At 28.2% G+C, this 25,949-nt stretch overlaps 1 long non-coding RNA gene across 3 annotated transcripts; it reads right to left on the reverse strand.

The window, feature by feature from the left end:
* Positions 1-395: 395 nt before the first annotated feature.
* Positions 396-4,954, reverse strand: LOC135654967 (uncharacterized). 3 transcript variants are annotated; one of them, XR_010503320.1, is made up of 2 exons: positions 4,920-4,954; positions 396-1,628 (listed from the first exon to the last, which is right to left on the reverse strand). It is a non-coding gene; the product is annotated as an uncharacterized LOC135654967 (long non-coding RNA). The 3 variants fall into 3 exon arrangements; XR_010503321.1 differs by lacking the exon at positions 4,920-4,954 and adding an exon at positions 4,187-4,366; XR_010503319.1 differs by lacking the exon at positions 4,920-4,954 and adding an exon at positions 4,062-4,366.
* Positions 4,955-25,949: the final 20,995 nt, after the last annotated feature.

Consider the following 25,949-nt stretch of genomic DNA (forward strand, 5'->3'; position numbering starts at 1 on the left):
CCACCAACAAAGGTCCGCAAACTGCATGGAAGAGAGTTTAGTTGCATACCAATAGCTTCCAAAATTATTTCTCCAAACTCACCAAACTGTTTTCTTATGTTTGGGAATAACATATGCATGTGAGGAAAATGTACTTGAAATGATAGTTTAACATCTGACTGATCAGAAGACTCAAATTCTGTGGGAGTGTGTTTTGGTACCTGATGGATATGAATATGCAGATTAAAAATTCTATTACTAAATTATCGGTAAGTGCTAACTCATCCTCAAAAACTGAAAAAACGATGAAATTTGTGAAAGACCAGAGGCAATAAACAAGTGTTCCTTCAAGTATTGCTTTGTATTTCAAGATACTGACATCCATCCTAAAAGTCTAGAAAATGAACATGTGCAACTTGAAAATCTAGATATTTTCTGCATCCATGATAAATGTGGAACTAAAGTTCTGTAGATGAAACCAGCACTTTTGATACCAATGGGATATGTCCGTTCATCATTTCCAGATTAATCCTTCAAGAAGTGCCCAGCACCTTGGCAGCCCATGTAACTTTACCATTTCAAGTTGTATGTTGCCTGCTTTCAGTTGGGTGTACAAAATTGTAAGTTGTCCACTAAGATTTGCAGCTGACTGCAGTATAATGTCATTAACATTCTCTACAGAACAGGATAACTCAGTTGCAGAATGCAGTAGAAAGAGGGGAGACTCTGTAGGAGGATTACAAAGTGGCAAAGCAATGGTTGATTCTGCCTAATCAAAGTTGCCACATCAGATTCAATGTCGACTTGTGATATTTCTAAAGCCTACTGATTATCTTCAAAATAATATGTACAAGGTTTCCAAAGAGCCAAAATTCTCTCAGATTCGAGGTCCAGTTTAGCGGAAGCAGAATTTGTAGAACAGTTATATCTCTTTTACTTTCAAGATAAGCTATTGTCTCCAGATTGACATTACATCTCTTAAGGTCTTCATAAAACACCACTAATCCATTTTTATTCATGAATTTGGATCCAATGATTTTCATCTGATTCATAAGCTCTGAATTGCATCCATATGAAATCGATTATAAAGAATGAGTTGGCATAACATTCTGCAGCCAAGAGTATGGATTCTATTGCAGCTTCATGGCTTTCTGGGGTTGTCATGCTGGGAACACAAATCAGCTGCCAAATGTTCAAATTGGGAAGCCCTATATACCGAATCTTGATAGTTTACAAGTTGTAGATAATCTGCTTGTGAATACAAGTAATCAGCAAAGAAACCAATATTCTGAAAGTTGTTATTTGAAATCTTATTCACCTCTGAAACACCACAACTGAAATTCAATCTGATCCAGTCCCCAGTAAAATAATTTGAAACACTTGTCAGAACAATTTTTGACAGATCTCTAGGAGCAAACTACAGATTAGCATCTTGGAGTACATCTTTTCTTGTGGCAGCTTTAGATGCATCAATCTTTCTCTTTGCTTCATCCGGATTACTGGATGTGCTAGAAGCCCCATGAGAACATATCACAAAGTTAGAAGAAACAGCTAAAGACTCTTGATCAGCCACCTTAGGAAATGAACATTTGCAAAGGTCAATATCTGAAGGAAATGGCATATGTGGCCCCAAAACAAAAAGGAGTACACTGCAATATAGAAAGACAATGAAGACAGTATATTGTCAGCTAAAAACCAAGTAATGTAACAACCAACAAGGTGCATTTGATAAGATTCATTTTGTTGCAGGGAAAAAAAAATAATAATAATTTCTTCTTTTTTGACTCTCACATCTTTTTAAACTGTAGTCTTCACCGATCACTTCATTCTCTCTCTTTGCATCTCCAAAAATAAGCATTATAAAGTATAAACTATAAAGATGTTAAAATTTTTTTAATTTCTCTATGATATTAGCATATGCTGTTACAATAGACCTTGGTGCAATAGATTCACGTCTCCATTCACATTCCACAAAAGGAAGAATGGCAGGCCTTCGTAATGCAGTACATATAACATTGAATGCAATACAACAGTTCTTCTATTTCTCCAAGTGTATATCATTAGCATCTTCAGAAGTTGTATTCTTTGTTCCAGTAATCACAGGATCACGGAAGGGTTCTAGCATCTCTAAAAGAAATAGAAGCCTATGTTTAAATTCCTACAAGGATGGTAAAAGCATCATCTATCTGATTGGAAAGAGTAAGCAAAATTATGCTTGATACTTTAATAGAAGGTCAAACCTTATATTTTGACAGTACATCATCCATATGCTCAGACAAGGCCAGCAAGATATATTTCAAAGCAAGGATTGAAACATCGTACCGTACCGACATTTCGAGGTTGGCTTGATATGGTACGGTACGCCTAATTTAGGTGTAATGGAGTTTAAGATAATACAAATATGAGAAAAAAAGAGTTTGAGATAGTTTAACAGAGTATGAGAATGAAATGGAGTGAAATAGGGGAGAAGAATGGTTTAAAAACATGAGAAGGGTTTGAGATAGTTTAAGCGTTCCTCCTGGTAATGGGTGGTCCGCATACCGGTAACCTATCGGACCGGTACGTACCGCCTGTACCGGGTGGTACCATTCAAAATTGTATACCTTGCTTCAAAGCAGCATAAGCACGACTAGTAGATTCTGGAAACACCCGGTAGGGGCATTATGAACAGAGTCAACCAAACATGAAGCATGAAAATAAGTGCATAATCTATCATATGAAATTTTTTCCTTTTCTTGAATTTTTATTCAGGAGGAAGTGGATAGAATTTGGATAATAACGGGGGCATTGTGATGAAATTCACAGTTTCTTGAGCACACAGATGAAAGATGGATGTCACATACAGGGTTCATGAACTAAAAAGTACTAAATGACAGTAACTAGAACTAAAGGACTTGCATTCACAGGATTAGAAGTGTATATTTTAAGTGTATATTGGTATCTTAGAAACATGTAAAAAATAATCTGTTACCCATTAAGAAATATATAGCTTTCCAAGCCACAACAGTAGTTATATTGGTCCATAAAAGTCCCATAAGAGTTGAGCACAACACTCCAAAGAACTCTGTACAAGGCTACGTCATAGTTGTATCATCAAAACACTGAAACAGTAGGTTCTTTATTGGCTCTCTAGAAAAAAAGGAAAACTCCAATCCAACAGACAAAAGTTTCAGTTTCACAATAACTGCTATGATGATCAGGATCAAATTCAAGAGATCAGGGTTTTATTCAAGTGTACAAATGACTGATATTGTTGGAATCTTCATAATAAGGTAATAGATGGATCACAAAATAACATCTATGATAGGTCATAGAAAGTATTTTTTTAGTTCATCAGGATGGACATGTCAGTACAATACATGCCGATCAGCACGGTTTAAACATATGGCTGGAACAAGCCTTGTGCTTGATTGTGTGTTCAGGGACATCCTTGGTATAAAACAAAACTCCATGCTAGTATTATACTAGCATAACATAGTTCGACAATCATCAACCACTGCCATCTGAACAATCATCAAATGGTGAAACTAATTGTCATCTGAACAATCATCATCAAATATTATACCACAGCAGAACAAATTGCCTCTGAACTTCATAGTCTTTGTTATGCTAGGACTATGATGTTCAAATCAAATAACATTTTTCTCAAAATGAGGAGATTATTTCAAGAGAAAATTAGTGATTGATAATTTGACCATCCACAATAAATCACAATGTATTGACCACAAAAAAGGTCAGATCTGCACCAAGAAATGACCAAGTACTCATCAAACATAAATAGTTTTAATTGCTTATGTTAGATAATTCACCAAACATTGTTTATATATTTTCATGATGAATAGGTTAATTATGATGAATCATGATTTATATACATCTACCTATTCTAACATTAAATAAATACCAAATTTTGTCACATTAAATAGTGAACATTATACATTGATACATATCCATATCCATCATATCAATATCTTACACTTGTATCCATGACTTCATAACCAACCAACCAACCAAACGAGCATTCATTATAATAAAGAATTAAGCCTTCATAACAGTAATAAAAACAAGAAGAATGATGAAATTACTTGAATAACACCAAGAGGTCCTCCAGAAGTTCAATTGCAAGATCAACATGAAAAAGGGTCAATGCAGTTACAAAAATACAAGTTGTTGACTTAATATGTAGACTTATTATGGAAAAAGATGAAACCTTTGCAGTAATTGTATATATCCATGGTGATAATGGTCCAAAGCATAAATCAATCAATACACATGCTGCTTTTGCCTGAAGATTGAAAAATAAATGCTTACTTAGAAAGCCAAAAAGTAAGTTGTCTATTCATAATTAAACTTGGTATGAAACCAACAAACACGAGATGATAAGAATGAAGACAGATAGCCTGCACAAGCATTAAGAAGATGACGATGACATTATTATTATCTGCAACAACAGATTAATATGAATTGTTGAGACTTTTGATAAGAATACAAATGCATGTAACGTATATCACCCAGATGCATCACTACTGAACCTGAGAGAGAGCAAGCTGGACAGAAGGATGTTTCCACAAAGAAAAACTATCATCAACTTGATTTAGGAGGCTAATTGGAGGAAGACGTGCCATCAAATGAAAGGAAATCAGAATCCATCCAAATTAATTAATATATAAACCAGTAAAAGGTGTTAAAAGTTTTAACTTAAAACAGAGACCTTTCACCTGGAAGCAGTGCTTATATAAGTGGTAATAGGGACCAAAATTTTAAATTACTGTTAGCCAATTTGCAGAACAGGAGAGGCTATCTATTCATTATAAAAGAATGTAAACACTCGACAAATTAGTTACAGAAGCAGACTCCTGGTGGCTAAAAGTTATTCCAATAGGAAAAAAACAGGATACTTAGTTTAAAAAATATTATAGGGTAGGTGATCATTTAGAACATACTTGTGAAGCACATCCAAATAAGACATGAGGACTGCTTTCTTCCGCTGCAGATATATCCAAGACATTCAAATAAGAAGCATCCCAATAATCTTCAGTTTATTTGAATTCTTCCCCAAACAAGCTCAAGTAATCAGTAGGTTGCATGTGCCTGGTTACTTCAGTTTTAACAATTTCATCAAATATTGAAGAAACATTTAGCTTGTACTTTTCAAAAGAGAAGAAAGAACTTGCTATCTTGAACATTACCAAGAATTGCTAGCTTACAATCTCAAGAGAAGCAAAAGTGCTATCTTGCCTATTTCAAAAAGCAAAATTTGCAAACTTGCACAACTAAAAATTATTGCTAGTTTGTATGTTGTAAAACTTACATATCTCTAAAACTTGATAGTTGCACTTCTCCTTTTTGTTGATGACAAAGGGGGAAAAGATATGATAATATGAGAATCATACATGGTAGGATGTAATATACTTTGATATTTTGATACCTTGATAATTTGAAACATTTATGATAAAACAATTCTACCCTACGAGTTTTCGATGATTTGAAACATTTATGATGAAACAGCTTCATCGATCATATTTGAAAGTATATACAATTTGTATCATTTTTATTTTCATATTTATATTTTATTTATTTATTTATTTTGATAATAATATTTTTTGTTAGGTGCATACCTCAAAAAGAAGGAATACCAATGAGTTTTTGAATGGTACTTCTTCTTATCAAAATGATTATATTAGGTTGGCAATTCTGGATTACGTATATGAAGAAAGTAAATATTTATTTATTTTCTTAAAACTATTGGAACTACATGATAATTTTTAACTTAAAATTTAATTACACTAAAAGTTATGCATATATTAATAATTATTTATTTTTTTAGATTATGATTATAAAACTTAATATTCAGTTCTCAAATGCAACCACCACTTATGCATTATTAGACATATTTCATCAAGATTATTATTTTATAAGAATTTAAAATATAAGATAATTATTATTTAAAATATTAAATTATTTTATAATAATTTGAATATAATACAACTCATAGTTATATAAATATTATATCAAATAAAGTATGTATTGTGTACTTACATTTCTACTAAGTTTTGCTTGAGTTCCATTCAATTAATTTTTATAAGAGAAATAAGGTATAGTCTCCAAATCTTACACATCAACTTCATTTTCATTAAAAGTTATATTATAGTGAATATCCATTTTATTACATTAGATGTGATGAACTTAAAGATATTATGAAGACTAACATGAAATAATATGGATAATATTGGCTCATTAGAACGTATAAATGTATTATAATTTCATTAGAAGATCAAGTTATTTTATAGTTTTAAGTGATAAATTTTTTATCAATGAATTATGTTTATTATTCGATCAAATTACTTTATGATTTGATCAATTTAAAAGATTGAATATTTAATCATTAAAGTTATCAAACTCACAAAATATTTTAAATTTCCCAATGATGTCAATTTAGATGATAAATATCTTGAACATAGCATATTCTTGGAATCGAATCGATACTATTTACTTTTATAAAAAAAATAGATTGCTTGTTGTTGTCCTCAAATATTTTATCTTAAAATGTTGCAAAGAAAATCAGATGATGACAAAGAAAAAAAGAGATATGAGAACCATTCATTTGTAATACAGTTTTAAAATAATAAAATATCAAACCAATATAATTGAGCTAAAAAATCTTATAGTATTTGCTCTATATTGTATCAAAATATAATTCTAACTAATTTGTAATGAGAATTTATTTATGAAAAATATAATTATTTTTTAAAATATAAAATATATATTTATTATATCATTCATTTAAAAGAGTATTATTTAAACAAATGCACATAATTTGTTTTATAGGAAATTAAGGAAATAACAAGGATATCTGATGATGATGAGCATGATGACATATTTGTACTAGATTTAACTTTTTCATCTCAAGATTTTTCTTATCTATATGGAAGCATAATATTATCGAAATATCAGAAATTATATGATCATTTGATAATCCTTTAATTAATAGTCAATAATGTAATCAAATAAGAAATATAATATTCTTATTAAAATATTTATTATATTTAGTTTAGTATTCTTAAACAATTATTAATTAATTTATGTCTCTATTTATGTCAACATATATGCATAATAATCATGAATAGCATTCTCATATTAGATTCAGATTTGAAACTTCATTTGGTAAAAGAAGATACTAAAAGTTGTTAAATCTATTAAATCGATCAAAACATATAGTAATTTGTTCGAACAATAAAAAAATTTTAATGATATAAAATTTATCACTTGAATCTATAGAGTAACTTGATATTCTAATGAAACAATGGTATATTTATACCTTTATACCATCTAATAGGTCAATATCAACCACATTACATCATGTTGGGTTCAAGAGTATCTTTAAGTTCATTGCATCTAATGTAAAAAAATTAATATTTATTATAATATAACTTTTATTATAATAAAGTTTATATGAATAGAAACTTATAGTTTCTTAAATGCTAATATGTCAAATATGGGTAAAGTTTAGAGACCACATTCTACTTCTCTTGTAAAAATCCACTGAATGATTCCCCAAGTAAAGCTTAGTAGAAATGTAAGTATGCAATACATGTTTTGTTTCCTATAACATTAATTTAATAATGAGTTGTATTATATTCTAATTTTTAGAAAATAATCTAATATTTTAAATAATAAATTACCTTATATTATTCATATAATCTTAATGAAAAGTGTCTAATAATGCATAATTGGTGGCTACATTTAAGAACCAAAGATTTAGTTTCACAATCATAATTTGGAAAGAAAAGAATATTTGTTAATATATGCATAATTTTTAGTATAATTAAATTTTAAATGAAAAATTATCCACCAAACTTTCAATAAAAATAGATATACTTACTTTCATCATATACATAATCCAGAATTACTCACCTAATGAAATCATTATTATGAAAAGAATCATCATCCAAAAATCGATTGGCACATCCTCTTTTTAATCTCCAAAAAGGTATATATTGTATGCACCTTATAGAAAAATATTATTATAAAAATAAAAATAAAAATATAATTATTAAAATATAAACTATACAAATTATATATATATCTCCCATTATAATTGATGAAGCCATTGCAATAAAAGTACAAAGGAGATTTATCTTTTACAAATAGAGATTATTGAATAATACATCTAATATTCTTAAAATAAATTGAAAGATATGACCTCCCATATTTCTTAGAAAATCCATTAGTACTGACATACTCGTAGTCACGAATAAATCTACTAATATTTTAGATATAGAAATATCATCACTAGCTTATATCATTGTTATTTTCTTAATTTTCTATAAAAAAAATATATGCATTAGTTTAAATAGTAAACTTTCAAGTGAATGATATAATAAAGAAATATTTTATATTTAAAAAATAATTATATTTTTCATATATAAATTCTCATCATAAATTTGTTAAAATTATAGTTTGATAGCATACAATGCAAATACTTAAGGTTTTTTTAGCCACATTATCTTTTGGTTAAATATTTTATTATTTTAAAATTATACTATAAAAGAATGATTCCCATAGCTCTTTTTTCCTTTGTTATCACCTAATTTTCTTGGTAACATTTTGAAACAAGAAATTTGAGGACAATGACAAGCAATCTTTTTTTTTAAAATAAAAGTAAGTATTATCGATTCGATTCCAAGAATATACGACTAATGATCAAGAAATTTACCATCCAAATTTACATCATTGAAAATTTTAAAATATTTTGTTAGTTTGATAAGTTTTTAAATGATTAAATGTTAAATTTTTTAAATCAATCAAATCATAAAGTAATATGATTGAATAATAAAAATAGTTCATTGATATAAAATTTATCACTTAAAACTATAAAATAACTTGATCTTGTAATGAAATAATAGTACCTTTATACCTTCTAAAAGTACGTTATTGTTTATACCTTCTAAAGCCAATATCATCCACATTACTTCATTTTAGTCTTCAAAATACTTTTATGTTAATCGCATCTAATGTAACAAAATAGATATTAATTATAATATAATTTTTAATTATAATAAACTTGATGCAAATAAGAACTTATTATTTTTTAAATGCTAATATGTCAAATATGGTTAAGGTTTGAAGAACTTACCCTCATTCTCTTAAAAAAATAAACCAAATTGATGCCCAAGCAAAGCTTAATAGAAATGTAAGTATACAATATATGTTTTTTTTCCAATAACATTATTTAAATTATCTTATATTCTTCGTATAATCTTGAGAAAAAGTGTCTAATAATGCATAAGTATTGGTTGCATTTGACAAACAAAGATTAAATTTCACAATCATAATCTAAAAAAAAAGAATAATTGTTAATATTATGAATAATTCTTGGTATAATTAAATTTTAAGTTAAAAATTATCATTAGTTATTAACTTTTAATAAAAATAGAAATACTTACTTTCTTCACATACATAATTCAGAATTGCCTACATAATAAAATCATTATGATAAAAAGAATCATCTTCTAAATACCGATTGATACCTCTTTTTGAGCTCCAAAAAAGTATATCTTGTATGCATATAATAGAAAAAATATTAATATAAAAACTATATATTATTATTAAAATAGAAAACTATACAAATGGTATATACCTCCCAATATGATCGATTAAGCTACCAAAATGGAAATATAAAGGAGATTATTTAATGAAACATATAATATTCTTCAAAGAAATTGAATAATATGACCTCTCAAATTTATTAAAAAATCTACTAGTACTAATATACTCATAGTCATGAATAAATCTACTAATATAAATGATAATATAATAATTATTGTAAAAATTAATAAATAAGATACTATCAATAACCTTATACTATGTGCAGGTAATTTCATGTTATATAATAATCATTTCACAAATTTTAAGGGCACTAGATAAAAAATATAATTATTAATAATCATATATTTTAAAATCCATAATGATGTTTATAAAATAATTAATAATTTTGAAACATTATGAATATCACATGGTGAAAATGATTAAGTATTAAAAGTTTAAACATTATATTAATTATCATAATAAAATTAAATAACAAAATAAAATTATACAAAAACTAATATTACAAGAATACAATTATACCAAAGTTGTAACATCTTAAAAATGCTGAAAAATATTAAAAATCAATTTAATAGATCGAGTTATATGATAGTCTTATTGATTTTGTTTAAACACAAAGTTATCACAAAAATAATCATATATTTTTTAGCAAATCTTTATGTCTTATGAAACATCAAATGTTGTTGGACATTAATATTCACAATTATTACATATGCTTAAAGAATTATAAGAATATAAATTAATCGATCTAAAGATAATCAAGAATACTAAGTATGGATTACTACAATAAGAAGAACAAATATTACATATGCATAAAGAATTTTAAGAATGCAAATTAATCAATCAAAATTTAATAAAAAATATTAAGTTAGGATTACGACGATAACAAGAATTAAACATACATTAGCCAATATCATCCATATTACTTCACAGGTTCTACCCATTTTTTATATTTCTAAGTAAAACATGTTTGTCAAAATTTTCTAGTGGATTAAGCTCTTGAATATTGCAGTGCTAGTAAAGAATATTTAAAATTAATCAAATCACATTATAATGGTGACATGAGTATATCATCAATTAACTTATTATACTATTCAAATTCTAGTATACATTTACCATTTTGTGATGTGCTAAAAAATATACAAAACATGATTTTTATTTTCTATTTCTCAAATAAGATGATGAATTAAATATTCTTAACTAAAGTTATGATTTTCTATATATCATAATGATAGAAAAAGATCTATATATTTGTCATATTTATTTAAAATGAATATGACTATCGTACAACTCGATCTATCAAATTGGTTTCCAATATCTTTTCATCATTTTTAAGATGTTACCACTTTGGTATAATTGTATTCTTTTGATGTTACTTTTTGGATAATTTTATTTTGTTATTTAATTTTATTATGATACTTAATATAATGTTTAAACTTTTAATACTTAATTGTGTTCACCATGTGATATTCATAATGTTAAAAAAATATTAATTATTGTGTAAATATTGTATGGATTTTAAAATCTAATTTTTCTAATGATGTATTTTTTTTTTTATGTAGTGCCCTTGAAATTCCTGAAACATATATTACTGAAAATGAAATGACCATCCCATGGTATAAGGTTATTGATAGTATCTTACTTTTTAAAAGTTTTTTAATAAGTATTATACTATCATCTATATTAGTAGAGTTATTCATCACTACGGGTATGTTAGTACTAGTAGATTTTTCAATATATCTTAGAGGTCATATTTTTTATTTTATTAAAAAAATATTACATGTATCATCTAATAATCTCTATTCATAAAAGATAAATCTACTTCGTACTACTATTGTGACATTTTCATTGATCATATTTAGAGATATATCCAATTTGAATGATTTTATCTCAATATTTATATTTTATTTATTTATTTTTATACTAATATTTTTTTTGCTAGGTGCATATGAGAATACCTTACTGCAGTTCAAAAAGAAATTATGCCAATCAATTTTTGGAAGATGATTCTTTTCCTCATACGAATTTTATTAGGTGGGCAATTCTGGATTATGTTTGTGAAGAATGTATATATTTCTTTTTTATTAGAACTATCATAACTACATGATAATTTTTAACTTGAAAATGTATTATACTAAAAATTATGTATATCTTAATAATTACTCTTTTTTTTTCATATTATGATTGTGAAACTAAATATTCAGTTCTCAAATGTAGCCACCACTTATACATTATTAGACACCTTTCATCAAGATTATATGTTTGAAGAATATCAGGTAATTTATTATTTAAAATATTAAATTATTTTGTAAGAATTTAAATATAATACAACTCATTGTTATATAAATGTTATCGAAACAAAGCCTATATTGCATACTTGTATTTTTACTAGGCTTTGCTTAGGGATTTGTTCGATCAATTTTTGCAAGAGAAGTAGATTGTGGTCTTCAAACCTTACCTAGTAGATTAGCATTTTAGAAACAGTAAGTTTCTATTTTTATCAACTTTATTATAATTAAAAGTTCTATCACAGTTAATATCAATTTTGTTACATTAGATGTGATGAATTTAAATGTATTTTGAAATAAATAAATTATATTTTTTTATTATGTGTAATTTCTAGCTTTAAAATCAATTTTTTAAATATTACATTAGAGTTTCTTATGACGAGCTCAATAATGATAATTCGATATCATTAATATAATGATTGGATTTTATAGATTGTATATCTATGTAATATTAAAATATTATTTTAGCTTATAATAACTTACTTTATATTATTCTCATTATCGATTTTTAAATTTAGATTAAAAATTTATGATGATAAATTTTACTGATCTTCTCGTTATCTTCTATTTACAGGTTCTACTTCAACTTCTCTATGACCTATATTGGTCTAGGCATGGTAATGCTTAAAAGACGTATATGTTCCATGCTTCTGGGAGCATTAATCTTATGGGGATCTTGTAGCCATATTTAGAAACCAAAAGAGGTTAGTGGTACAATGAACACAACAAATTTTCTAATATAAAAAGCCTCCAAGGATACAAAGTAATTTAATACCTTTTACCTTATCTTAATTGAGATTTTCTATTATCCAAAATTTATTATCTCTTTTTAATGTTGATGCAATAGACTTGCATGAAGCCTTCAACTCTAGCTTTTAGATATAAAGTATTCTCAATCGCAAGTATATAATTATATCCAAATAAAGAATCAAATATGATATACTCTCATAGACTTTAGTTTTGCCTAAGTAGTGTGATACTTATGTGCTTGTACATAAAGAGTCGACGTCCTCATAATATCATAAAGTTACCTAAGGATAAGTGCCCATACGACATTGCTACATAACTATGTGACAACTCAACCTAATACATTACTCCAAATCTCAACATGTGCGATATGGGGGTTCCAATGTTCTAAGATGAATGAAGTTTTGAGGGGCCACTCCGTGAACCCGACTATAATGCACCTCCTCTCTTCCAGTTATTCTCTTGTCGTTGTTGTTGAGTAGTGAAACTTTGATCGCTAGTGTTAGTTCAAGTCACTGGTAACTCTGACTCTATTGTGGGGTGGATCGAATTGCACTTTATCTTCACTGGTTCTAACAAATCTTTCAAGCGAAAGAGAAAACCTTCATATGTAGCATATTATATTGGCTGAATTGAATGGATGTTTATTGAAGCTTCAATGAGCATCATCTCATGAAAGTTAAAGTTTTGAGACATTATCCTTCACATTATTTGTCCATTGATTCCTTTTCTACATAATTGTCACATCCAATTAGGTTCTTATTCCCTCCACTTTTAATTGCCACTCTGTTACGGAATGAAGTAAATAAACTATCTTTAGTAAAACCAATCAACATGAGTGAGGATTTGATAACTATGTGTTACTAAGTACTTTTTGAATGATCTACAAAAATATGCAAAACTCTTTTACTAGATAACTAAGAGAACTTGGGTACTTAGTTTTACCCATGCTCTCAAAAGTTTTGAAGGCCAAGGTTATTTGACTTTTTTAGCCTCCTTAAGCATTATACTTCATACATAAAGTTAGCTAGCAAGTATTTGATATTGAAATCTTTGCTCTTACTTCTGAAACCCTCAAAATGTTACACTCTTTGCATTGAATTAATTATTCAGATTTGCCTTCTCATTACCATTGAACTTGTGAATCAACAAAATTGTTCTGTAGTTGTAATTTTACTTATTTATTTATTTATTACTTCAATATATTTTTCATATAGTAAAATCATATAATATATATTTTTTTATTTTTATTTTTACCATTTTTTCCAATTTATGATTATGAATATAGTATATCAAATACTAATGTAATTTATTTCTATTGTTTAAATGTGTTTTGCAGGCTTATACTTATATTGCAATTTGCATTCAAGATGTTGATTTTCAGTTGTTTAAAATGATTATGATATGTGATTAATTCATATTACACTTTTTGAGAGAAGAGGTATAAGATCAAGATCCCAAAGAAGAGAGGCAAAGGTAGTACTTTATTGAGGAGTTTATTCCTATAAAATTTATCGGTACTTTGCATATATGCACTATAGTCCTTCATTTTGTACTCATCCCTCTTATTCTTCCATTAAGAGGGTACCAAATTGTTTCTTATATTGCAATTTGTATTCGAGAAGTTGTTTTTCAGTTGTTTAAAATGATTGTGACGTGAGTTAAATTCATATTACACTTTTTGAGGGAAGGGGTACAAGATCATGATCCCTAAGAAGAGAGGCAAAGGTAGAACTTTATTGAGGAGTTTATTTCTATAAATTTTATTGGTCCTTTGCATATATGCATCATAGTCCTTCATTTTGTACTCATCCCTCTTATTCTTCCATTAAGATGGTACCATATTATTTATCTTATAATCCTTTCTCCAATCATATCATTCTTTACATCATTATCTTATAATGCAGTAAATTGATCCATTGTATCCACTAGCAATCCTATTATTATACTCTTGATAGCTTCATGGTTTAGTTCTTTTGGGGGAGGGTCGTTGGAAGAGTTGATATTTTGTACTATTTTATTTTGTATGGGAATGAGATCATCCATCATGAGTGAAGATTTTAAGATAGGATATCTTTCTAAGATATCCCCATGATTGACTTTCATTGGACACACTTTTAGCATTAACTTAGATAATGTGATTGGTGTATCAGTCTACTTATTGAAAGTTAAATCATTTCCGATTAGTACATCACTTAGGAGATATAAGGTGCTCTATAATTCTATTTATAAAGGAATGGATTTCATAGCAAACAACAATTGGAAGCATTTACCATAAAATTATTTTCCCCTATCCATTCTATTCTTTTTTATTTCAATATTCCTTAATATTCTTCATTAATAGTTACAAAAGAAGAAAGTTTCATGGTCTCAATACGTACCTGATCCAATTGCACTTGCAATTCCATTTCTAGTGAGCCTTTCTTTGTCGTTAGCTTGTTCATAGGAATTATTGTAGATTTTATTTGGTGAAAGTATCAAATAGTCCATACGGAAATATTATGACCTACATTTGCTTGGGGCATCATATGCGAAGAGAGACTATGGGACCTATCTGCTGCACTACTTGGATTAAAAGGTGTAAAGTTATCCATATGCTTCCGTGGATATGGTATATTAAATGTTTTACTATTCAATTGCAAATCATGTGCATTATGCTATTTCTTTATTCATACATATGCTCTTTCTTGATTTTCCTATCTATCTATTATTCATGTGGAATATTTTGAATGATAATCAACTTATGATAATCTATACTTTTAACTAATTAACGATCATGTTTTATCTCTAGGTTGACTCCATTTCAATATGGAAAACTAAAACTACCGAAATTGACATAAATAGCTGAAAAGTGTTGAAAGTGCCAAAATATCTGAAATTGGAGAAACTATAGAAATAAAAATATTTTTGATTCGTTGAAACCAGCACTGAAGTTAAAATGAAGATCATTGGATCAAACACTAACTCACAATGTCATGATCTTCCTATTTGCATTCTTGATTGTATTTGAAGTTCATATTCTTTCCAATAGATAAAGTTATCGTTTGCATTAGATAGAGTGCTAATTGATGGATTAGCCTACTAATATAATTTGTGGATATTGTGTTTATGATTTATGCTTATGATTTATCTATCATTTCATGATTTATGTTTTTCTTTCCATTGTGAATATTTCTGCATTATGCCGCACTTCTTTGTCATGTGAAGTTTTAATTTTCGCCTTTTATGCTTAAAGATGTTAGAAAAGTTTGGCTCATGTCCATATCTGAGTTTATACTTCAAATTTTTTGTTGCACTTTTTGTTATTTGCTCACTGGCTCATTAGAGGTTGGAATACAATTGCAAGGTGGAGAATTTGAGAAGGTTTTGGTGAAATCATCCGTCCTTACAGAATTGCAATGACGAGTTTTGAAAGTCGAGGCTGCATTGAGAAGGAAGAGGAAAATGACATAGGCCATAGGAGGCTCCAACAATTCGAGAGTTAATGTTGAGAGTATGAGCACTAGATGAGTTCCATGGAAGAGGTTTGGCAGAAGCAAACTTTATAGTTGCAGTCTCGCCTCAGTTGCAAGGAGAAGCCTCGTAAATGATGGTTTTATTGCATTTGTAGATTTATTCAGAGGCATAATATGTTTGTATATCCTTGTAGAGTTACATCGAGTCTGAATGATGGAAAACTCAGTATGCAGCTTGCCATTGATAAAAGCAAACGGTTGGCAAAATGCAACGGTAAAGAACGTTACTTGAAATATTATATTTATGTACGATGTTCTTATGAGGGGGTTGTACACATTCACCCGTCTAAATTTCAAAATTCTACATAGAACACGTTGATTTTAACAAATGTGTGTAAATCCATAATTAGCTTATATTTTTGGTTTTCTTTGGATATAATCCTCTAATGTGAAAAGTTTTAGATGACCCTTTATATTTTACACATATCACTACTTAGATTCCTTGCAAATATTCTCTTATTGTCATCAAAGTCCCAAGCTATACTATCATTTATATTTGTAGATTTATTCATGACTATGGTTATGTTAGTATAAATAGATTCTCCAATAAATCTAGGAGGTAATATCATTCAATTTATTAGAAAAAATTACATGTATTATCCAATATCTCAATTTGCAAAAGATAAATCTTCTTTGCATTACCGACAACATCATCAATCATATTTGGAAGTATATACAATTTGTATTGTTTTTATTTTAATATTTAAATTTTATTTATTTATTTTGATAATAATATTTTTTTGTTAGGTGCATACCTCAAAAAGAAGGAATACCAATGAGTTTTTGAATAGTAATTCTTTTTATCAAAATGATTGTGTTAGGTTGGTAATTCTGGATTATGTATGTGAAGAAAGTAAATATTTCTTTTTTTCTTAAAACTATTGGAACTACATGATACTTTTTAACTTAAAATTTAATTACATTAAAAGTTATGCATATATTAATAATTATTCATTTCTTTTTAGATTATGATTATAAAACTTAATATTTAGTTCTCAAATACAACCATCACTTATGCATTATTAGACACATTTCATCAAGATTACACAAAAAATATAAGGAAATTTTTTATTTGAAATATTAGATTATTTTGTAAGAATTTAAATATAATACAACTCATAGTTATATAAATATTATACAAAATAAAATATGTATTGTGTACTTACATTTCTACTAAGTTTTGCTTAAGTTCTATTCAATTAATTTTTGTAAGAGAAGTTGGGTATGGTCTCCAAATCTTACACATATTTGATATATTAGCATTTCAAATACAGTAAGTTTCTATTCACATCAACTTCATTTTCATTAAAAGTTATATTATAGTCAATATCCATTTTATTACATTAGATGCAATGAACTTAAAGGTATTCTAAAGACTAACATGAAATAATATGGATAATATTGGATCATTAGAATGTATAAAGATATTATTATTTTATTAGAAGATAAAGTTATTTTTTTGTTTTAAGTGATAAATTTTATATCAATGAATTATTTTTATTATTCGATCAAATTACTTTATGATTTGATCAATTTAAAAGATTGAACATTTAATCATTAAAGTTATCAAACTCACAAAATATTTTAAATTTCCCAATGATGTCAATTTAGATGATAAATATCTTGATCGTAGCATATTCTTGGAATCGAATCGATACTCTTACTTTTATAAAAAAAAATTGATTGCTTGTTCTTGTCCTCAAAATTTTTATCTTTAAATTTTGCAACAAAAATCAAATATTTATTTGTAATACAGTTTTAAAATATGAGAACCATTCATTTGTAATACAGTTTTAAAATAATAAAATATCAAACCACAAGATAATGGGGCTAAAAAATCTTATAGTATTTGCTCTATATGGTATCAAACTATAATTCTAACTAATTTGTGATGAGAATTTATTTAAGAAAAATATAATTATTTTTTAAATATAAAATATTTCTTTATTATATCATTCATTTAAAATATTATTATTTATACTAATGCACATAATTTGTTATATAGGAAATTAAGGAAATAACAAGGATATCTGATGATGATGGGCATGATGACAGATTTGTACTAGACCTAACTTTTTAATCTCAAGATTTTTCTTATCTATATGGAAGCATAATATTCTTGAAATATCAGAAATTATATGATCATTTGATAATCCTTTAATGAATAGTCAATAATGTAATCAAATAAGAAATATAATATTCTTATTAAAATATTTATTATATTTAGTTTAGTATTCTTAAGCAATTGTTAATTAATTTATGTCTCTATTTATGTCAATATATATGCACAATAATCATGAATAACATTATCATATTAGATTCAAATTTGAAACTTCATGTGGTAAAAGAAAAGAAGGTACTAAAAGTTTGTTAAATCTATTAAATCAATCAAAACATAGAGTAATTTGTTCGAATAATAAAAATATTTTAATGATATAAAATTTATCACTTGAAATCATAGAGCAACTTGATCTTCTAATGAAATAATAGTATATTTATACCTTTATACTATCTAACGGGTCAATATCAACCACATTACTTCATGTTGGGTTTAAGAATATATTGAAGTTCATCGCATCTAATGTAACAAAATTAATATAACTATAATATAACTTTTTATTATAATAAAGTTTATATAAATAAAAACTTATAGTTTCTTAAATGCTAATATGCCAAATATAGGTAAAGTTTAGAGACCACACTTTACTTTTCTTACAAAAATCCACCGAATGATTCCTTAAGTAAAGCTTAGTAGAAATGTAAGTACCCAATACATGCTTTATTTCCTATAATATTTATATAACAATGAGTTGTATTATATTTCAATTCTTATAAAATAATCTAATATTTTAAATAATAAATTACCTTAATTATTCATATAATCTTGATGAAAAGTGTCTAATAATGCATAATTGGTGATTGTATTTAAGAACCAAAGATTAAGTTTCACAATCATAATATGGAAAGAAAAGAATATTTGTTAATATATGCATAATTTTTAGTATAATTAAATTTTAAGTGAAAAATTATCCACTAAACTTTTAATAAAAATAGAAATACTTACTTTCTTCATATACATAATTCAAAATTACCCATCTAATAAAATCAGTACGATGAAAAGAATCATCATCCAAAAACCGATTGGCACATCGTCTTTTTGAGCTCCAACAAGGAATATGTTGTATGTGTTAGGAACAAGTCAACACTAATAATGGGGGGGGGGGGGGGGGGGGGCGCGGGGCGAATTAGTGCAGCGGTAAAAATATCGATTTTGGAAAATATTCGTTCGTTGAAACTTGTTTCAGAAGATGTTAACTTGAAAACATACAGAAGAGTGTAGTGGATATAAAGTAAGAAAAGAAGGGCAGTTTGCAATAAATGTAAATTGCAAGAAGTAAATACAAACCGAGTTATAGTGGTTCGGTCGTCGTGACCTACATTCACTCCACTGATTCCTCTTTCGTCGAGGCCACCGACATCTACTAATGGTCTTCCTTCAATAGGCAAAGACCAACTACCTTTTACAACTCTTTCTCCTTTTACCAGGTTTAGGATATAACCCTTACACCCCCACTTACTCTTCTCTCAAACTATACTAACACTTCGGTCTTTTGAGAGGAGTCCACACAAGATTACAGTTGCGTTTCTTTTCTTTTTCACTCTTAATACTTGTGTTTGTTAAACAGGGATGAGAGGGGTATTTATAGGCCTTAAGTTCAAACTTTGAGCCTAAAAATGTCTTATCTTAGGTTTCCCGGGTCCTAGCGGTACCATTGCATACAACACTAGCACTAGGTGGTACCATCGCCCAGACTGGTAACACCATCACCTGACAATCTCTCGGAGACTGTGACTAGGCGGTACCACCGCCTGACACAATCTCGAAGACTGTGCCATGATGGTTTCACATGTTTGGTCACTGTTTAGGCTTTTCACTTAGCTCAACATAGCCCAAACTTGGGTCACTGAATGGGCCTTTCTCTTGACCCAAAATAGCCCTACTTTGGGCCAAGTTGGCTCTTAATTGAGTTGATTTAATTATATTCTAAACCGACTCAATTAGACTCTAAACTGACTCGATCTAAATATATTCCATTACAAGCAAATTCTTGTTGTCCGATATGTCATTGGTTCATCCAGCGCTTCATCCGATCTTCTTGGCCCGATGCCCGAATTCATAGCCTAAAGCTTTCTACCGATACGTCGAACATTCCTTCGGCCTGACATCCAATCTTCTGACATGTTTTCTCTGGCCCAACATATGATTCCTCCTGCTTTAATCAATTTAACTTTTCTGATCGACGTTAGCCTTGCATCACTTAAATGTACATTAAATTACAAACACTATCAATTGGTTTCATCATCAAAATCTGAGATTCAACAATCTCCCCTTTTTTATGATGACAACCAATTGATGATTGAGTTTAAACAAACTCCTGGAGTTTAACCAAACTCCCCCTATCAATATGCCATATTGATAGAACTCTTGGATTTAAAAATCCAAGCAACATGTTATCATAAAATTATACATAACATCATCATACTTCTCCCCCTTTGAAATCAACAAAAAGGAGAAGTGCAACTATCAAGTTTTTAAGATATAATGTCAAACGTTGCATTTATCATCATGCAATTTGTAAGCTAAAAAATTTAGCAAGTGTTATGTCATATCATGCAAGCTAGCAGATTTTATATCATTTCAAAGTATGCATGATAGCATTCTTGTTGACGTGTGCAAGCTAGCGATTCTTGCTTCCTTTTGCAATGTGCAAGTTACAATTTTTGCTTCTTGAGATAGGCAAGATAGTACTTTTGCTTTTGAGATGAGCGAGCTAATAAGTTTTGCCACTCTTTGTGATGTGCAAATTAGCCACCTTTTACTTCTTGAAGTGTGCAAGCTAGCAGATTTTATCTCCCCCTTTGTCATTGTCAAAAAGAAGGGAAGAATACAATTTTGTATTTCTTTTTACCTTTACAAAAAATTTCAAAGCATGACAAAGATAAATAATCATTCTAGAGTATCATTTTAGAAAATGATAATTGTTGACTCTCTCATCATTTCATTAAAAAAAAATCATAGATATGTAATACATCATATGCAATTTTAATCAAGGTAATTTTAATCATGATTCACATCATATGCAATACATCATATACATCATCAAAATAAAATTATAAGTATTGCATGCATCATTAAAAATTATAAATATTTCACATCATGATGGTATCAAAATGTAAAATTACATCCTACCATGCATGATCATAACTTCTCCTCCTTTTATCATTTTAAACAAGAAAGAAGGGAAGAACATAATGGTGTAAAATATTTCAATCATTACAAGACATACAAGTCATAAATATAAAGAAATCATGTCATGAAACATAAGACCATTTGAATACCAAAAGACATAATTCATATAGTAAATCTCCTTTTAAATAATCAAAACGAAATCTTGAGAGATCAAATGATATAATATATTGATTCATGCATAAGAAATTTTAAGTTATAAATCTCAAAAAATCAAGATATATCTCACTCAAATTCAAATCTTGAAATCAAAATCATTTTCAAGAGATTCATAAAAAGAAAATAATATATATGGATTCATAAATCTTTTATCGAAAAGTCAATAAGATAGAGATGTTTCATTTTAAATTGTTTGTTTCATACGAGCATGCCTATGTCCTTTTTATGCCAAATAAAAAACATGCATCATGGTTTAAGACCGAAAAACAAATTTAATCATCATGTCCAAAAATATGACACATTAAGTATATGGCTTCTTTAGACAAGAGATTTGATTTATCATTTTAATTGCAATGATAATACATTTTCCTTTTTATGTGTTTTATTTTATGTGATTGATTTCCTATAAATATGCTCAAGTTTTTCATATGAAAACCATCCATCTTGTTTAAAACCGAAAAAGCAACTTTCATTGTGACAAAAATCAATATGCCATGAATCACAAAAATCATTATGCATAATTTCGAACTATAAACTTATTAAGCATGATCATTATACATCACTACTTTGGGCATGACATCAAAATATGGTTTCAAGTTTTCAAGATATATCATGCACAATTTCAAACTATAAATTTATTAAGCATGATATCAAATCTCTTAATATTTTCATTAAAACATTAAGTATGGTTTCATTAAACATAAAGCATTTTCAATCAAAATTGAAAAGCAATACGAAAATCAACATGATACACATTATTACTTCTTAAACATAAGATTAATCTTGTTAAGCATCATTTTGTTGTATTTTCACAACACATGCAGTTGTCATGATCATTTTCAAAATTACTAGCATGATCCCAAAAATAATTTTTTATTTTTATTACATCATACAAATTTTAAAAAAATTTCTAAACTAATTTAAAAATAACTCATGAAATGCATTATGTAATTTCGAAATAAAGCAAAGGGGTTTTGGTTACCTCGTTGTCAAAAGTTGTTAAGGCGTAGTTTGCCACCTCGCCTTTGTTGGTTTGTTATTCATCTTTGGATGTACTCGATTCATCCCATATTGCCTTGAGCACTCTCTTCTTCTTTGGAAACTTCTTTTTAAGTTCATTTTTATTCTTTGATTCTTGTTTTAAGAATTTTTTAAGCTTCATTATGAGGAGTTCAAGGTCATCGTCATCGTCACTTGAGTCATTATTCAAGTGGTATTCAATTGTTCAAAGTGCCAAATCCTTCCTGTTCTTTGAAAGGTTGTTCTCATATTCATTTTGTGCTATAAAACTTATTTCATAGGTCATTAAAGACCTGATAAGTTCTTCAAGTTAAAAATGGTTTAAATCCTTGGCCTCTTGAATGACCGTTACTTTAGGGTCCCAACTCTTTAGAAGGGATCTCAATATTTTATTAACTAGTTTAAATTTAGAAAAACTTTTATCAAGAGCTTTTAGACTATTGACGACATTCGTAAATAGGTATACAAGTCTCCAATAGTCTCGTTTGGCTTCATCCGAAAAAGTTCAAAATCATGCATCAAAAGGTTTATCTTATAATCATTTATTCTATTTGTGCTTTCATGAGTTACTTTTAGTGTGTGCCAAATCTCGTGTATAGTTTCGCATAAAGAAACACGATTAAACTCATTTTTGCTCAAAACACAAAATAGAGCATTAATAGCTCTAGCATTTAAAGAAAAGTTTTCTTCTCCAAATCATTCCATTCGTTCATTGGAAGAGAAGACCTTTGAAATCTGTTTTTGACTATATTCCATAAATTTAAATCAATAGAAAATAAGAAAACTCTCATTTGAGTTTTCCAATATGTGTAGTCCATCCCATTTAATATGAGAGGACGAATGAGAGACTGACCTTCTTAAAAGCTGAAAAGAGTCATTTCTCTTAGGTGTTAAACCAAATGAGAAATAATGGGGCTCTCATACCAACTGTTAGGAATGAGTCGACACTAAGAGAGGGGGGGTGGGGTGAATTAGTACAGTAGTAAAAATATCAATTTTGGAAAATATTCATTCGTTGAAAACCGTTTCGGAAGATATTAACTTGAAAGCATACGAAAGAGTGTAGTGGATATAAATCAAGTAAAGAAGGACAGTTTGTAGTAAATGTAAATTGTAAGAAGTAAATGCAAACCGAGTTATAGTGGTTCGGTCATCGTGACCTACATCCACTCCACTGATTCCTCTTTTGTCGAGGCCACCGGCATCCACTAACGGTCTTACTTCAATAGGTGAAGACCAACCACCTTTTATAGCTCTTTATCCTTTTACCGAGTTTAGGAGATAACCCTTACACCCCCACTTACTCCTCTCTCAAACTATACTAACATTTAGATCTTTTGAGAGGAGTCTACACAAGATTACAGCAGCATTTCTTTTCTTTTTCACTCTTAATACTTGTGTTTGTTAACTAGGGACGAGAGAGGTATTTATAGGCCTTAAGTTGATTCAAACTTGGAGCTTAAAAATATCTCATCCTGGGTTTCCCGGGTCCTGACGGTACCACTGCTTGTGCTGGGTGGTACCATCGTCTACAACACTAGCACTAGGCAGTACCATTACCCAGATTGATGGTACCACCGCCTGATAGTCTCTTGAAGACTGTGTTTGGGCGGTACCACCACCCAAACTGGCGGTACCACTGTCGGACATAGTCTTAGAGACTGTGCCATGATAGTTTCACCTGTTTAGTCACTGTTTGGGCCTTTCATTTGGCCGAACATAGCCCAAACTTAGGTCACTGAATGACCTTTCTCTTAGCCCAAAATAGCCCTATTTTGGGCCTAGTTAGCCCATAATTGAGTTAGCTTAATTACTTTCTAAACTAACTCAATTAGACTTTAATTAACTCAATCTAGACATAATCGATTACAAGCGAATTCTTGTTGTCCGGTATGTTATTAGTTCATCCGATGCTTCGTCCGATATTCTTGGCCCAATGCCCAAATTCACGGCCCGAAACCTTCTGTTGATATGTCAATCATTCCTCCGACCCGACGTCTAATCTTTTGATATGTTTGCTTTGGCTCAACATCTGATTCCTCCTGCTTTAATCAATTTACCTTTTCTAATCGACGTTACCCCTACATCACTTAAATGCATATTAAATCACAAACACTATCAATAGTTTAATCATCAAAATCCAAGATTCAAAAGTATGCACCTAATAAAAAATATTATTATAAAAATATAATTATTTTAATAAAAACTATACAAATTATATATACCTTCTAATATAATCGACGAAGCTATTATAGTAGAAGTACAAAGGAGATTTATCTTTTGCAAATAGAGATTATTGAATAATACATCTAATATTCTTAAAATAAATTAAAAAATATGACCTCCCATATTTCTTAGAAAATCTATTAGTATTGATATACTCATAGTGATGAATAAATCTACTAATATAAATAGTATAATACTTATTAAACAAAATTTAATAAGTAAGATGCTATCAATAACCTTATACTATGGGTAGGTCATTTTATATTTTGTAATATTCATTTCACAAATTTTAAGGGCACTACATAAAAAAAACAATCATGAATAATCAAATATTTTAAAATCCATAACAATATTTACAAAATAATTATTATTTTTTTAGATATTATGAATATCACATGGTGAACATGATTAAGCATTAAAAGTTTAAACATTATATTAAGTATCATAATAAAACTAAATATCAAAATAAATTATATAGAAAGTAATATCAAAATAATACAATTATATAAAAGTGATAATATCTTGTAAATGATCAAATGATATTGGGAACAAATTTGATAGATTGAGTTATATGATAGTCTTATTGATTTTGTTTAAACACAATGTTATCACAAAAATAATCATATATGTTTTAGTAATTCTTTGTCTTATGAAACATCAAATGTTGTCTAACAATAATATTCATAATTATTACATATACATAAAAAATTATAAGAATACAAATTAATCAATCTAAAAATAATTAAGAATACTAAGTTTGGATTAATATAGTAATAAGAACAAACATTATATACACATAATGAATTATAATAATACAAATTAATCAATTTAAAGATAATCAAGAATACTATGTTAATATTACTATGATAATAAGAATAAACATTAGTCAATATCATTCATAATACTTCACATATGATTTCTACCCCTTTTTTATATTTCTATGTAAAACATATTTGTTAAAATTTTTCAGTGGATTAGGCTCCTGAATATTGCAATGCTAATAAAAAATATTTGAAAATAATCAAATGTTATCAGGATGGTACCATGAGTATATCATCAATTAACTTGTTATTCTATACAAATTCTAGTTTACATTTATCATTT

This window comes from Musa acuminata, unplaced genomic scaffold (genome assembly GCF_036884655.1).
Source record: "Musa acuminata AAA Group cultivar baxijiao unplaced genomic scaffold, Cavendish_Baxijiao_AAA HiC_scaffold_83, whole genome shotgun sequence".
Classification (NCBI taxonomy): Eukaryota; Viridiplantae; Streptophyta; class Magnoliopsida; order Zingiberales; family Musaceae; genus Musa; species Musa acuminata.